Below are 14,323 nucleotides of genomic sequence, written 5' to 3' on the forward strand. Positions count from 1 at the left end.
GTTGCGAATTAAGGTGCCACCGTGAAGCCGACTCGTTTTTGCCATGAGAACTGTCTCTGTCAGGAAACAGAAAGTTACCAAATGGGACCTTGCCTAATTCCCAGCTGTCTGAATGTATAAAACTAAAATCCAGTTTTCAGTCTTACTCCCTCCCTCACTCCCTTCCTCTCTGGACAGCCTTCCGTATGATCGCGTCTCCTTCCAGTATTTGCCTTAACTATCTGGCATTGTTGACGCAACCCTCAATCCACACATGCCTCAACGCCACCTATGGACGCATACATTTTTGACTGACAGCGATTTGCATGCTTTTGTGTAAAGGGCTGAATCGTTTTTGGTTTTTTTCTTGCGCAATGAACACGCGGATCAAGATAGTTGACGAGATCCAACTCGCGCCCACTTTTCTTGCTCAATGTGTCTTTTTTTTTATGGAGGCATATAGTGAATCCGGCGGTAGATGTGTTCCAGACACACCCGCAGTTGGCCAAAAAATAATAATAATAATCCACATCGAGAGATCATCTAAATGTTTTTTTTAAAGTTTTCTGTGACCACAGTCGTGTTTGTGTGAGTGTGTCCATTGTAGTGCTGTCACGATCAAATATTTTTCGAAACCTTTTATCGATTAATCGAATAATTGGATAAAAATGTCCTTTGCATTAAAATGTATAGCATTTTTTTCCGATTATTATTAATGCTTATTGTTCATATGGTGTTGCTTGATGATGAAATAAAATTAAAAGGATTCTTTTTGAAATAGATTGTGTGTAAACGCTTTCCATTATGACACTGTTAGCTAACGCTAATCTGTGCTAACACCACAGCTCTGCTTACCTCTTGGCTTTAGCATTTTGAAATCGCTTGGTCACGTATTCCGAAAACAGATACTGTATTGTTCTTTTTCCTTTGAGGCTAGTAGTTTATGTTATGAACCCCAAATCAGAGTAGTTAAGGCACATTTCTACACGTCGTCAGCGCTTCTCACCTCGCTCCACTACATCCAGTCAAAAGTATTTTCTTATCGCGCCAAGGTGTCATAAATAATAAACACAAACATTGTGTTCGTGAGAGTGGATGGATGGCTCTATTGTCTTCGGAAGAACATTTGAAAGATAATGATAATTGCCACAATTTCCCAGCTGTTGTTCACCATTTGCTGAGTCACCACAGAGTTGCTACCTAAAAAGGGGTGTGAACTGCTTAAACCGAGTAACATCTATTCATTCTCATGTATTCGGTGAGTGGGAAAGTTTCATTGTTTGTCCCTGGGAAAATGATTTTCAATCAATGGTGTGAACTTCTTTCACTCGGTGACGTCTCTTCATTCTTATCTATTTGTTGATGGTAAAGTTTCAATGTGTGTCTCTGGGAAAATGATTTTTAATTGCTTCTTAATTAACATTGTTGTCTTTGGGCATTTTGAAATGGAAGTATCATGTAACACACAACAGGTGCAATCTCAGAGATTACATCTCATTCTCACGTACGTCCATCCATCCATCCATTTTCGGATCAGCCTATCCCAGCTGTTTTCGGTCAGTAGGTGGGGTACACCCTGAACTGGTTGTCATTGTCCCGCAATTACTGTAATTCGCATTGTACAATCATAACGTAGATTTTGTTTTGAAGTAGAAGTTGTTTTACAAAAACTGAGCCATGAACATGAGAGCTCGTTATCCCCACCCCGAAAAAAATTCTTGTTCCCTCATTGCGGGCATGTTGGGAAATATCCTCTGAGCACACTGCTTCACTTAGACCATTCGGAAACTCAGAACGTTTTTCAAATGTGCTGTTCGGTTATTCAGGGTGCCCCAAAAAGTGCAGTATGACACCCCAGTGTGTTAGGCAGTACAAGGAAAGAAGGTTTAAAATACTGCATAGCACAGAGTCAGCTCTGTTCTGTTTTTAATGTCATGACATAGGAGACTGTGTGTCTTGTTGGATCTGACTGCAGCATTTGAAACAGTAGACCACATTATTCTATTGGTTCATTTGCAGCACTAGGTGGGCATGAGTAGTAGCTCTCTAGAGCGGTTAAAATCATACATGGCAGACAGAACTTTTTGTGTTTAGCCTTGGTTGCTCGGAGTTCCGCTTTGCACCGCCCGTTGTATGGTGTTCCACTGGGTTCCGTTTTGGGGCCCCTGCTGTTTTTTAATTGTATTTGCCACCTCTCGGTTCCATCATTAGGGCCACATTTGTACTGTCATGTAATCAAGACCTGGATGGCACTGAATTTCTTGAATTTCAATGAAAAGATAACAACTTTTTGTATTTCGTCCCGGTGGCTGCATGGCTATTTTTGTTCCTCTGTGTGTGATGTCACTCACAAAATCAATCAAAATAGGTAGGCCTCTGCTTGCACCCGATGAAGCTTCATCATTATTTTTGCTTAAAATCCAACTCTCTCTCTTTCATACACACAAAGAACCTCATTAAAGACTCAACACAAAGCAGCCACTGACACGTCCAACAAGCAACATATTGAAAGGATCATTTTCAAAAATAACTTTTTGAAGAAAAAAAAAATGTACGGCTATGTCAAGAGAGGTGGAGGAGAAAAAAAGTGAAGTAGAGCAAAAGTTCATCGCTGTGTAACGGTCCGAACGTGGGCTAATATGAGCTCAGACTGCGCCATGTTCACACGCTCGGTACTTAAATTAGTCGTGCTGTTACCTGATCAATGGCTTCACTTCCTTATTTGGAGCTTTACTTCGTGACGTGCTCCATTTACATCTTAAAAGAGAGCTATGATTTAAGTGGTTACATGGATACAAGCCACCTAAATTACACTTTTGGCCACAAATTGCTGCAGCATGTTGGCACACTTTGGGTACAAGTCATTGGCGAGTTTAAAAACGAAGGCCGTCACTTGCAACCTCAAAGCAGCAGGGTTATTTTGAGCCACTTTCGAGAAACCAGGCGTAGAGACTGCTATATTTGGCATATATACGACTGGGTTTTTCATCATCATCATCTTTTTTGTTGTCTTTGTTATTGCCGCGTTTTCTTTGCCCAGCACATTAACCTTATTTTCTGCGGATTTTCGCGCATACTGGGTCAAAGTCAACAATTTGAAATGATGCTTTAAATAATGCCTGTGCTAAGCAGAAGTGAGGGTTTATTTCTGCTTTCTGTCTTTTAATTTTATTCATTTGAATCGGCGTCTTAAGACAAACTATAATGTCCATAACAAATACGTCGTAGCCGAAGCTTGGTAAAAGTGCGGTCTAGCACGACACGAAATAAGTACAGGGTGATAAGTGTAAATAAAGGCATACGTATACACTGTCCTGAAGGCACAGCTCCTCTATTGGTTTCTCAGTACGGCAGTAATAGTCGTTTTTGATAGCCTGTCCACCCGTGTTGCAGCAAAGTTTGTTTTCGGATGGCCGTTGTTTCAAAAGGGACAACACGCCACATATTGTAGTTGCTAAACGTTAGCTCGTGTGTCTATGGAGCTTCCCACTGTATGTGTTAGCATGCAAGTAGCGGAAGGTCTGTGGTTTTACAGACACAATGTGAGAAATTGTTGCTTGCTGTAAAGTGAGTTGTGTCACTGGCCGCAGTGCAGCTCTCATCAGAAATAAAGCGATCTGATGCTTTTTACAAACCGGTAGAGACACTGCCTATCTATTACTGGATTTTTGGTTTTGTTGTTGTTGTCGTTATTTTACAGCAAGTCTCCAGATCTTCTTGCACAAACAAGCCAATCACTTCCACCACGATGTGTCGGGTTCCACATCATCGGCTGTGTTGCCGGAGGCCGCCCACCCTCTGCCCCGAAACAAGCTAATCTCTGTTCCAGCGCTGGCCTCCGTCCAGCTGGCCAGCGTTTACACAAGCCGGCATAAACACTTAAGATTGTGGATGAGTCAGATTTATGACTGCAGCCCAGACGGCTGTTTGGCATCTGATGTCACGGAAAACTCTCATGCGATTGGTGTATCCAACAAGTATGACTTATGAGTGTTATTATTAATGTTTATATGGTCATGCTTTGTAATCAACACTGATTTTGCAGATCGTTGCTTTCTTTTTTTCCCTCTAATCTCTAATAGCAAAGTCGTCCGCAAATGAATCAAATTGAAAACGCGGGAGGGAAACTTCACACACTGTGCGCATGGAAGTTTTGTGACACCTGGTCCTGCTGCTTAAACAGCTTCCACTCTTCTGGGAAGACTTTACACAGTTTGGGAGTGCGTCTGTGGGAATGTGTTAGTACTTGTGTTTCTAATGTTGGGAACACCACGGTAATCCTTTTGATTGGAGGAAAAAACAAAAACAAATTCTCCATGATTTCACCAAACAATTTTAGGGTAATTTAGAGAGCGCCTGTGGGAAATACTGTGGGTGCGCATGCACGTGTGTGCATTTGTATTCCCAGTGTTCTGTATCTCCAGTTGGAGGCAAATGGCATCTATGACATGTCCAAGAAAACGAATGATTTAACATTTGGGCTCAGGCGTGCTCTGCTGCAATCTCTCTTCCAGTTTATCCCAAAGGCATTTTCTTACACATCGGCTCATCCAAGCAAAACTTTATCGATCTGTCTTTGTGTACTGGCAAAAGAAAAGGGCCTTCCCCAAACTGTTTCCACAAAATTGTAAGCGTGCTGTCTGCCATAATGTGAAGAATAATTCATTTCCCCCTCCCCCCCCTGCTTTGACTTGAACAAAAATTTGAGATTTGAGAGGTTGGACGGTGAACTTAACTGAGCTCGTTCCAGAACAAGCAGCAGTTTGACATCGTGAAGAAATCTTCACAAAAAATGTCGGCTTTGTTTTCAAGCCAGCCATTTTAATGATGTTAACACATACTGGGAAATTCTGTTGAGAGGCTAACGAAAAGCAGCTATGTGGCGGTGTTCAAAAAAAAAAAGGGAACTAACGGATATTTGAACACAAACGGTGCAGCAACTCACATGGACAGATGATAAAACAATACTCAGCCATTTTTTTTTTACCCTCTATGAAAAATGACATATGACCGCGGTTTAATGAACCACTTCCATTAGTTGAATGAAAGTCTTTCATTTGTCTGCATGACTTTATTTTACTGTCACCCTCTGGCTAATTCTCACACAACATAAGGGAGCCGCGATGCATTAATCATAATGCACAAATTGTTTTATTTACATTTTATTAAAAGATGTTGGCACTCTCTGCTTAAACAGATGAACTGAATTTCCATAAATTTTTAAAGAGAAATAATTTGACTCTCGTCACGGAACAAATTCATCTTGTATTTGAAGGCGCCACTGTATTTCAACGCTTCTCACCCCACCAAAAATTGATCAATCAATACACGTACACACAGTAAGAGCCTTCTTGTCAGTCCACTCTTACACACACACACACCCTCACACAACTTGTTGTTTCTCACAGTCTGGCTGTCGTTTGATTTACTTGCTGACCTCTGATCTGGGCTGGGAGGAGCTGGACTCTGGCCCTGCTGCTGTTCCAACTGGTCCATCTCCAACATAACTGGAGTTTGTAGATGCGAGAGTGTGTTTGCGATGATGACTGCATCAGCAAGTTTTACATTTCCTGTCTCTCTCACACACACACACACACACACACACAAATGTACAGTATAAGTAATTCCATATGTATCAGTATATTGTGTGTGCGTGTGTGTGTGTCCTTGGTTGCTCATGTCCCCCATGCCATATCCGTCGCCTTCACATGTAGCAAGTCCCGGGTGGAGAAAGGGAACTATACTGGCTGTTCTGCTTTCTTAGCCAACATTTACTGAGCCGAGAGTTGTGCATCTGCAAATTGGGTACATACCAAAACCCTTATACAACGTTCTGGGGAATCACCGCAGACATGCATGTGAGCGATCGCTCCGAATGGAGAAATGCATTTAATTAAAAGCGCGCCCTGTATCCCGATATACGGACGATCAGTTTTCGCACCCCCGCTGTATTGCAGATTTTCGCGATATCAAAGTTTTTATAGTGTCTCCTTACATATTCATTTATTTATTTTTGTTATGTGCTGGGTGTGAAAGGTTCTTCCCCAATTTTGCATTGTTTTGTCTGCCGACTTCCTCTTCTGCCTGCATTTGAAAAACATGCACATTTGGGTCACTGAAGATTTTTCAGAGTCTGTTAAAACTTCTCATAATATACTGTAGTTCACAATCCATACACGTCACTTCTTACAAGTTGTCAACCCCCATTTTGATGAAAAAAATAGCTTTTTAACCAACTGGAAGCTTGATGCATCATAGGTGTCGTTATTCTCGCCACCACTTGGATTACGAGAAGAGTCGTTTTAGTAGCAGGCTGGCACGCTATACCATAAAGATGCTGTGCAATTTCTATTTGTTAAAGGGGCTCCAGAGATCTCAAGAAAAAAAATTATTTGGTGTCTGATTTGAAACAAAGACTCTCAATTGGCTGAGGGTGAATGCTTGTCTATATGTGCAACCGGTCTTGGATATACACCAACTCTTATCTGATAATTCATGCAAATTGTTGCCTCTAGCAGAGCCTCTTAACTCATTAGCACGTTTTCTCTAATGTCCTGAGGTGAATTTTTGAGGGTTTGAAATGTCAACAAATCATTCGTGCATAGGTTGAATTCTTTAAAAAAAAAAGGGCTCGGGGGGGTGGGGAGGTTGCTCCTTTTTGCACTACATCTCTCCCTGTTCCGGTTCACTCATTCTCTCGCTGTGCAAAAACACCTCGATCCCTTGTTCTCACTTCCCGCTGAACCCTTGATAAGGAAGTGGGATGCATTTTTTTTTTTTTTTTGTCGGTATTCTTTCCAGTGAAAGTGAGCTTTGGCGGGTGGACAGTAAATCTTTGCGTAGGGACATAGTACATACCGAGGAATGATAATCGGCTTTCTGGAGACGGCCTAATGTCTTTACAGTGGCTGGGGGGGGGTGGGGGGGATTCAAAATTTAGTGTTCGTTCGCAGGCTTGTTTAGCAAAGGATGACATTGATGTTGTGTTTAGCATATCGGTTAGTTTGTACACCGATCTGATTGGCTGGATCTGATCGGCTGGATCTGATCGGCAGATGTTTTGCATTTATGCAAAGTCGGTGATAATGTCATAAATGTGCTGAGCGCGCAAAGACTTTCCAGCAAATGCAATCTCGTTCACTGCAGGGATCTTGTCTGCTGCCATTGTTCGTCATCCAAGGTTTCTTTCCAGCCCCGCCCCCCCCCCCTTGAATTTTTAAGGATTTTTTTTCTCCATCATGTCCCGCGTATTGAACATTTATCATCATTTTGGGAAGACTTTTTAGGGTTTGATTATGTTTTCCCCATTGTATTTCAATGGTCGTCAATTATTTGCAAATGTTATAAAATAGTTGGCTATTCATTGGTCTGGGCCGGTTAGCCGTAACGATTGTACCGTAAATTAAATAGACTTGATAGATTCGTGCATTTTCAGATTTTTTTAAAAAACTCTGTTTGGCTAGAAAAATCCAAATTGAAACTTAATTTTTTTTTTTTTTTTTTGGGCCACTTCCTTCTTGTTTGGTCCTGCTATTCAATTGTGAGGTGTCATCTTGGTCTTTTGTCAAAATGCTAACATTACAATTCTAATTGAACCACCAGAAAGTGTGTTGGTCCATTTATGGATCGGACCTTTGTGGCATAATGTACCATTTAGCTTTTTGTTCAAAAGCAAGCAAAAATAACCAAAACTCTGAACGTGTGCGTTTCAAAGTGCAAGTTCACCTGTCACGGCATTTCATGTTCATCTTGAAATTTCACTCCTAATGCCTTTTTGTGAGTGTAAGTAAATGAATGGGTTTTACTCGTAGGGAAAGTGACAGCTGCGGGTCTCACTATCCATTTGCACGCAATCGCCAGGAGGCCGAGGCCCTGCCGGTAGTAACATCTCAAGTGTTTTTTTTGGGGGGGGGGGGGGGGGGGTTGCGATCAAGATAACCCGTGCCAACACAAGCTAATGAGGTTTAGCAGGCGGGCGCGATGACGGCCGTCGGCTTGTCGGTGACGTCTCTGCCAGGGGAAATCCCTCGGTTCAGCTGTCACTGGCTGGCAGAGGCCAAGTGCGGGGGGGGGGGGGCGGGCACCTTCGAGCGTTGACCCCTTTTACTTTCCGCTGTTGGGCTGGCGAGTGGATGCTGAAAGCGGGAACGAACTGATGCACTCTTGTCCTTTTTTTTTTTTTTTTTACTTGAAATCATTCAATTTGAACACATGCACACCATCACAATTGGCATAAGAATAGTAAAAAAAAATAATAATAAAATACACCAGGGACGCTCAACGGCGCACAAGTGAGAGCTGCGCATCGCCGGTTGTAGTACATCACCCAAAAATAGACAAACTGTACAAAAACTGTGATTGATAGAAAAACAGGTCCCCATACATTTATTTTTTTGCGACAGTTAGGAATGACGTCCATTCCTACTGTGAACTGCCAATTCAATCGCAAGTAAAATCGCGTCTTCAATCGAGCGAGACAAACATGGAGAGCGTTCGCACATTCGAGGCCGAATTCGTCTGCTCGATATCATACTGACATGGAAAGTTCCGAACATTCACAGGAAGATTCTCCCATCTTATTAAAAAAATATATCTAGACAGTATATTCAAAAAGCGGTTCATTAATAGATCAAGGAACCCCCATCCCGAGCTTTGTCTTAGGTCTCTGCAGTTGTGACTCTGTTGTTAACCGAGGAACCCCCCCCCTCCACCCCACCCCCCTACATGTGAAACCAACAAAGTACAGGAAGCTAACCATTGCATTGACTGAGGAGAAAGACTGTTAGTTGAGAATGGCTTTTATTTTGTCCACCTCAGCATTTTGCCGCCGACTCGACCCAGTTGATAAGAAATGAAACCATCTGAAATGCCTTGTTTTTCCCCTTCCATGTTATTCGCGTAAGCATTTTTTCAAATATCAAACCACTCTACCGCTTCCTTTTGATTCTCTTCGTCTCCGTGCAATGATGTCGTTACTTCCTCTCTGGCAATCGGCCTGTGTTTCACACGAGAAGTTAGAACTACCAAAACAAAAACACGAAAGTAGCTTGGTGCCTCAGTGTAAAAATCCTGAACCCCCCCCCCCCCCCCCCCCCCCAGCATCGGTAAACTTTGTAAAGCAATCCATTCATGATTGAAAATATATACCACTGACCCCTACCGCCCTTCCCCCCACAGAAATTGGAAAAATATATTTTCCCCCCTTTTTTTTAAGGCATTTACTTGCTGAGGAAGAATTCAAGCATGCATTGCTTTGTTGTTTCTCTTGTCGACCTTTTCAAATTGCAAATAGTTACTTCCCCCTTTTTTTTTTTGCATTGTCAAAAGTGTCACATGGTAACTGACAGAAAGCCGCCGCTAGATTTGACCATGACTCAACATCTCGAGCCTCTCATTCAATCGTCTGTCATTAAAGAGGATGTGAGTTGCATAAGTCTCTAACGTGAGTGCTGTAGCCAAAAAGGTCAAGGGTCGGGAAAGCACAAAAAATAAAAAAAACAAGCATCAGCTCCTTGACACAGGTTCCTTGTCCTCGTTTACCCTTCCCTTTTCCCTTTTTTTCTCAGTTTTAGTGGTCTGCGTGCTTCCTCACTGAATTAAATGTTCAGACTGTTGCTGTGACTTTTGAAAATATTAAATGTCCAGTGGCTCAGACTTCTTCTACTACTCTGAGAGTAGTAGAAGTCTGTTACAGTCATTTTCCGAAGGTTACAAAATTCATGCCTCTGAGTATGATATTGTCTGTCTGTGTTGCTCCACCATTTATGTTCAAACATCCCTTGATTCTAAAACTGCAACTCTCAATGCTAACTCTCAGCTCGTCAATGGTATTTTGTTACCGCTCTCATTTTGAATTTGCGCTCGCAATTCAAAGCAAAAATAAAATAAAATAAAATAAAATCGGACAAAATGATGACTCGTATCTCAACACTTGGAAGTCGGAACACTGCTATCTCAACAAACCAGTGTAGTTTTTACAAATAATTTCCTTTATTTTAGCGGAAAAAAGAAGAATCAGCAAAAATTGGACGATTTTATTTATTTATTTTTTACGGATTTTGGACAATTTTAGAAGAGCGACTGTCATCTGATTTAATCGTCCTGCTGATTAATCGGCCTGCTGATTAATCGGGCGGGCCCTTGGGAAAAGTTTGAGAACCACTGGCCTGACTCAAGCCAACCCACGAAAGAACGACAAAGCAATGCATGTTTCCGAGAAATTCCTCGAGCGCACGACCGTAGTGCAGGTTCTAGTTACAGGGCAGCCAGGTGGCGTGCATGGGATGCTGCGAGGGTGGGGGTGTAATGGCGGGGCAGCAAGGGTGGACAAGCGAAGAGGGGCTGGACCTGGGCCACGTAGTAGTTGCTGAAGTTGCAGTTGGAGACGTACGGGGCGGGCTGGTAAAAGCAGGTGACGTTGGCGGCGTTGGGGATGGCGTTCTGCTCGGCCAGCGCTCGCCACGCCAGCGAGGAGATGAGGCCGAGAGTCTGCCGCAGCTCGTAGCCCATCAGGCACACGGTGCTCTCCTGCACCACTTTGTACAGTACGGCCAGGTAGTCATACTTCCTGTCCTCCAAGTCCACAAAGTGGTTCTGCAGGAAGGACTCCAGCTTGCGTTTCTGATCGCCCACGTCGGAGAAGTCGATGAAGAAGCGCGAGCACATGTAGCGCTGCAAGAGTTTCATCTCCGAATCGGAGGCCGCGCGGAAGCCCCGCACCAGCAGGTGGCAGTACTTGAGCAGGCCCCCGCCCCGGATCTCCTCGGGGCTCCTAGTGCAGATGAGGCGCTTGCGCAGGTGGTCGAGGGCGACGGGGAAGTCACCGTAGACGCTCTCGCCAAAGACAGTGGGGTGGAAAGAGGCGGTCATCGGGTGCTCCGAGCACTCGTAGAAGAGTAGCAGCGAGTCCAGGCGGATCTGGAAGGAATCCACGCTGAACTCGAACTGCCGCCGCAGGGAGTCCACGAATTTGAGCTCCACGTTCTTGCCGCGGTTGTTGTACAGCGAGATGAGGCTCCAGCGGTCCGTGTCATTGCACACTTTCACCATCTTTTGCACGTAGGCCTCCTGTAAAAAAAAAAAAAAAAAACATTGAGAAGCAGCTTGTGACTAAAGGCTAAATTAGGGAAATTAATAAAAAATGTATCAAAAATTTTAATTTATGCATAATGTAAAAATGATCTCATAACAAATCGCAACATTGAAGGGATTTTAAAAAAATGTCTTTGTCAATTAGTTTTGGTACCGTCTCGGAGTAGCCAAAAAAGGCAGACGGCACTTTGGACTGGTCACCAGCCAATCACTTGGTAAGAATTTTAATTTATCACAGCATAGAACAAGAGTCCCCAAATGTACTTTGTATCCAAAGAATCAGCCAACGCAATATCACAAACCATACCTATAATTAGACCCCACCTCAGAAAGTGTAATTAATTATCCTTCAGTGGGATGCCGTCACACTGCTAGGTGGCTAACCTGTTAGCATCACAATGCTAGGAATTTGTCATCGGGTTCTCGCCCGGTGCTCATGCATATAGTTATGCAAGATACCCAAAACAGTAACCCTTCATTTTCCAAAATGTACATTAATGGATCGCATAGGAGTAGTATATCTTCGGGACATGTACAAAAAAAAAAAATAGAAGCAGAACTAGTCCCAGGGGTAAACCACAAAGGTGGCATTTTCGAACAAACCGCCCAGCTTCTTTCTTGTTGCACAAAGACTGCTTGTGTTACCTAACTTCCTGTGTCAGACCATCTCAGGATGGAGTCGATAATAGATTGTGTTTTTACTTTTACTAACAATGTGGATGTCAGCACTTGGGGCCACTTATTCAGGTGGATCTCAATCTAGTTGAATTAGATAGAATCGCTTTGAAAAATGTATTTTCCATGAAAAACGGGTTGCCCCCCCACACCCCTGAAAAAGAAACTTTTTTTGAATGTGCACTTAAAGTTCTGTTTAACCCGATATAAAGTGCAGCTGTTCTAGTATGCTTTCACTGGCATTTGTTTTTTTGAAGTCACATCTTACATGCCATAGTCTGCGGAGAGCTTCCGCGGCACCAGGATGGTTCTTATTGTTCAATAGTATTCGTCAGGAGAAGGGTCCAAAATCATTTACAGGGTATTATGGGGTGGGGGGGGGGTTAAGTGAAGACAGCAATCATTATGTGTTCAAAATATGGAACAACGGTGACATTATTGAGAACTGGACGAGCCTCCAAAATTGATGAAAGGTCAACAAGGAATCTGGTTAGAAAACCTGAGGTGGAACCTTTTGGCCCAAATTCTAAAAAGTATTGTTTGGTGAAAATGCAAATTCAAAAGAACATCATACATACAGTCGAGCATGATGTCAGCAGCATGATGCTTGAGGTTTTTTGTTTGTTTTTTTCCTCCAGATGGAACCAGGCTTTCATCAAGCAGTCAGCAAAAAATGTCAGGAAAAGCCTCCTAGAACAGTTGAACTTTTACCTTTGTTTTTTTTTTTCTTTTTTGACAGAAAACTAGCATTTCTGCTGTTTATTGGGGGGGGGGGCACAAGGTGACCCCGGGACCCCCAACCCACCCGCTGCAACCTAATGCCCCCCCCCCCCCCCCCGTTCGTTATATGCCCCTAACTGCTATATTACACATTCATACATTTACCTTTAGCGTCAAGGGTGTGATTCTCTCCTTATTCACTTCCTCGGGCAATAAGTCCAGCAGGCAGTCCAGCACCAAATCTTTGACGATCTGGAATTCTTTCTCCCCCTTTAGCTCGGCGCAGAAGATGAGGTCCAGGTCATTCCACCCCAGTCCGCTGTCCTCGTGCAGCACGTAGCTGGCCGCCGAACCGTTGAGCCGCACTTCGCGGACGCGAATGTGCGTTTGTTCCATTCGGCTGCGGACCGCCTTGACGATGTCGCGCGGCTTCACCTCCAGCGTGGGGAAGCTCCAGCGGCCGTGGATGGGGATGGAGCCGGCCAGAATGGCATCCAGACGCTGCACTTGCTCCCAGTTGAGCACACTCAGGTTCGCGGTCTCCCCGTCGTCCGCATGGTCACCCATCCTCAATTGAATTCCTTGTCAAAAACGGGGGTTTTTTTTCTCTCAAAGTCCCGCAAGAGTTGCCGGGGCAACTTCGACGCACCGGAATCCGTCTCTCGCGCGCATACGGCGGAGCGAAGTCAAATATGCTTCTCGTTACTCGCGTTTCTGCACTCTCCAGACAAATTGAATTCAGCAGCCGCTTGGACCTGTTGCTTATTAGTCACCGCGCACCGCCTCGCAAACTGGGTCGGCATCAACTACAGAACTGCCCCCTCCGTGTCCCCACTTTCAGTCCTCCGACTTGTCCATGACGTCGAGTCAAAGCTCCGGTGGACTTAAACACACGCGTCGCAACATGCAAACAACAACAAGGCGTCTTTTGAGCTGTCAAATCGCACTTTTGTGTCCACTTTTAATCCACCATGGTGTCCAAACGTTCTCCCCGACAGTCCTCTTACCGCGCACTTTTTGCGCACGCGTCTCAACGAGAGTGAAAACAACTTTGCAGCCTTCTCGCACCTACTTTTATTCAGCGGCGTTATGTCCTTCCGATCACTCACATTTTGCCCCCCTTTTTCCGTAGCCGACGGCGCGTGATGTCATCGAGTTTGAAGTTGCGCAGCTGTAAAGGGCGAGTCCGTGGCCGGCTTCCCGTCTGACTGTCAGAGGGGGAGAAGGTGGGCGGGGCTGGTTTGGCGTTGATTGACAGGCGGCATCTCCAGGCTAGGGAGCGGGGGCGGGACTTGAGAATGCCACTGACTCGAGCAGTACAGTATTACCGAACCTTTTGACTGAGCAAAACCACATTATATATTTCACCAAGGAAAAAAAGAAGTCACAACTCAGCCACTCCAAAGCGCATTTAATTAATTGGTCTGCCTATGACGATATATCGTTTGTGGCGGCGTAGATGCAGTGGATATAAAAAGTCCACACACCCCTGTTCAAGTGCCAAGTTTGTGATCTAATAAAATGACACCAAATTGTCCCTTTTTCACCGTTAATCTAATAGGGGGGAAGGAAAGCACAAGAATTCAGCGAGGGGAAATAAAAATAAACAATGTGGTAATATGGTTGCACAAGTGCACACACCCGCTTGGGTTCGGAATTAACCATTCACATTCAAACTGAAGTTAAATGGAAGTGATCGAACCCCAACCCCAAATAGATATTCTGGTGGTATCGTTTTTTTATAGTCACATCTTGATCAAACATAATTAGGATACAAGAAAGCTCGTCGTGGAATTTCTAGTGGTTATAGAGATTTTTTAAAAAAAACAAAAAAAACAGAATTTCTCAGTTGAATGGC

At 43.9% G+C, this 14,323-nt stretch overlaps 1 pseudogene across 1 annotated transcript; it reads right to left on the reverse strand.

Moving 5' to 3' along the window:
• Window positions 1-9,131: 9,131 nt before the first annotated feature.
• Window positions 9,132-13,661, reverse strand: LOC147185702 (terminal nucleotidyltransferase 5A-like; annotated as a pseudogene). Its single transcript, XR_015099471.1, has 2 exons — window positions 12,631-13,661; window positions 9,132-11,046 (listed from the first exon to the last, which is right to left on the reverse strand). The product of XR_015099471.1 is annotated as a terminal nucleotidyltransferase 5A-like (transcript).
• Between the last annotated feature and the right edge of the window lie 662 nt (window positions 13,662-14,323).

Source organism: Hippocampus guttulatus, chromosome 23 (genome assembly GCF_054856545.1).
Source record: "Hippocampus guttulatus isolate MCC_2025c chromosome 23, RoL_Hgut_1.0, whole genome shotgun sequence".
Lineage (NCBI taxonomy): Eukaryota > Metazoa > Chordata > Actinopteri > Syngnathiformes > Syngnathidae > Hippocampus > Hippocampus guttulatus.